Source organism: Rousettus aegyptiacus, unplaced genomic scaffold (assembly GCF_014176215.1).
Source record: "Rousettus aegyptiacus isolate mRouAeg1 unplaced genomic scaffold, mRouAeg1.p scaffold_m13_p_7, whole genome shotgun sequence".
NCBI classification, from domain to species: Eukaryota; Metazoa; Chordata; class Mammalia; order Chiroptera; family Pteropodidae; genus Rousettus; species Rousettus aegyptiacus.
The window spans coordinates 74,466,254-74,469,135 of NW_023416310.1; the positions used below are offsets into that span (position 1 = coordinate 74,466,254).

The 2,882-nt window shown below is 43.5% G+C and overlaps 1 pseudogene; it reads left to right on the forward strand.

Annotated features, from left to right (window-relative positions):
• The first annotated feature begins 2,126 nt into the window (after window positions 1-2,126).
• Window positions 2,127-2,244, forward strand: LOC118606251 (annotated as a pseudogene).
• The last annotated feature ends 638 nt before the right edge of the window (window positions 2,245-2,882 follow it).

Genomic DNA, 2,882 nt, shown 5'->3' on the forward strand with positions numbered 1-2,882 from the left:
CGCGTGACCAGCGCGCGCTAAGACCCGCCTCCCGCGCCCTCACGTGACCCGAGCGCCGACTCCGCCCCTCCGGCAGCCGGGAGCCAGAGCCACGCCCCCACCTGGCTGGTCTCGGGGCTACAGCGCCTTTGAGGCGCTCACCCCAGAGCCCCAGAGGTGAGGGTCAAGTCACGGGAGCTCAGCAACATTCTACAATAAGAACGTAGCCCTTTTAGAAAAAGAATGTAGTTATCTTCTTCTTATGCAACAAACATAAGTAGAAAGCTTATTAGTAAGTTACTGTTCCGAATTCCCATGTGCCAGTCTCTAGGCCTGAGCTCGTTTTCAGCATTTTTATACAGCTTACGAGGTAGTTTTAATTATCTTCCCCACTTTGCACTTGAAGAAACTAAGGCCCAGGGAGAAGATTAGGGATCTTGCCCAAAGGCACGTCCCTAGTAAATGGCAGAGCCAGGATTCAACCTCTGATGGTGTGTGATGGTCAAAACCTGTGCTCTTAACTACCGTGCCAGGTTCTGGGTGATAGAAACCAATCAGACCCCCCTCGGGGAGTTCACAGGCTGATGAGGAGATGGACTTGCAAGCCTGCCACTCAGCGAAGTGTGAAGGTAGTGGATGACAGGGCCCAACTTTGCACCAGGTGGTCCTTGAAAGAAGTAGAGGAATTGGCCAGAATAGTAAAGAGGAGATAAACATGGAGTTTCAAATGCTTGCCAAGGATTCTCAGGTATGTTAATTATATAGTATGTGACAACCTTGCAACAGAGGAGTAAAGGAATTCTCAGAGGTTCAGGTGCTTCATGAAGCGCACAGGTAGAAGCAAAATGGAAAGCAGACCTATGAAGCGGACCTAAATCCAGCGTGCTTTACTGTGGACCACAGTTTCCCTGCACTAGTCATATTTCCTTTCCTTGCATTACCTCCTGATTTCTTGCTTCATCAAGTAGAATGGATTCTCGGATTAATTGGGAGGTTGGACCAATAATTTTTAACATCGGTACCAACTGGTCGGCCTTTTCCTGACCAACAGGGTAGGAAACTAGTCAGCCACCTCTGTGCTCATACTGCTCTCCCAAAACAGCCTCAGCAGAAATTCTATTGTCCTTAAGTTCCGTCCAAGCACCGTCATCTCCAGGACCTATTTCATTCTGGCAGCCTTGTGGCCTTGTAGTTGTTTGTGTGTGTGTGTGTGTGACTTAACTAACCCTCTACTAGAGGGCAAACTCCTTGAGAACAGACCCTGTTTAACTGATCTTTGCTCCTTAAGGGCACTTTATATATAGAATGTCCTCAATAAACACACAGATGAGTTGAATGGTTAAGAAATAGTGAGATCAACCAGAACTAAGTTAAAGAAATTTGTTCCTAGCTGCTTCCCACTTTTTAAAATTTATTTCTAATTGTGGTAAAATACACATGAAATTTACCATTTAACCATTTTAAGTGTACAGCCCAATAGTGTTAAGTATGTTCACATTGTTGTGCATCTAATCACCAGAACTTTTTCATGCCCGTTAAACAATTCTCCATTCTATCCCCCCTCCCCCCTGACACAACCCTATGGAATTGACCTCTCCAGATACCTCACTTAGGATTATTTCACTTAGCAAATGTCCTTAAGGATCAACCATGTTGTAGCATGTATCAGAATTTCCAGCCTGTTTAAGTCTGAATAATATTCCACTATATGTATATACCACATTGTTTCTCCATTCATCTGTTCATGTATATCTGGGTTGCTTCCACATCTTAGCTCTTGTGAATTTTTTCCCATTTTTTAAATAAATGCAAATATTTTAAGTCGATCTTGTTAAGTCTAATTTTTGTCTTGACTGCTCGGCAGCCTCTCTGAGAAGCAGATGTCGGGGAACGCAGGATCGTGGCTATTCAGACACCAGTTGTATAAATCTGTCCATTTCATCCTCTGTGAAATGAGAAAAATCCTCAATCTCAGTATTATATTTGTGGGCTAGTATTGGCCAATAGCTCCCTCTATCAGTGAATCTGTCAAAAACATTTTATCACAGGTTTCAAATGAAAACTCTAGAGGAAGCCAGGAACTAGGATCAGTGACCCACCGAATGAAGAAATATTGCCTGCCTTCAAGTGTTTAAAGCCTACTGCAGGTCGACAGCCATGCCACCCTGAACGTGCCTGATCTTATCTGATTTTGGAAGCTAAGCAGGCTTGGGCCTGGTTAGTACTTGGATGGGAGACCACCTAGGAAGACTGGTGCCGTAGGCATTTAAAAAAATAATAAAAAATAAAGCTTAAAGCTTACTTCAGGAAATAAATCAGACTCGGGGCAGTGTGGTCTGAGAACTCCAGGGAGCCCCCGAGACTCTCCCAGCGCATCTGAGAGTGCCTTGCCTCTCTTTCCTAGCTACCAATCTGCGTGACACTGAATTTTCTTCCAATGCTTCACCCCAAATAACATTGCAACAGATTGAAAGCAGAAGTATTTTAAGAATCCATTGGGCTCTTAGGCAGACATCGAAGAATTTTGCAAAAATGTAATACAAGGTCACTCTTCTCACTACATTTTGGGGTGGGGGGTTTGGAAAGAGTTATTTTTCATTACCTGTCTCATTCAGCACTCACGACACCTAATATAGATATTATTAAATCCATTTTATATATTAGGAAAAGGAGTCTCAGATTTGCAACTTGCCCAAAGTCTAGCTGTTTTAAGTGACACAACTGGGATCCGAACGTAAGTGTTCACAGCTCCTGTTCTTCCCACTAAGCCATACTGCCTCTCCTATTTCAAACAGCACGTTAGCAAAAACCCTAAATTATACACTACTTAACAAGATAGACATCCACTGCGTAAGATGAGACCTTCGAAAACCTGTTCTAGAATTAGAATGTAGTTCAGTTAT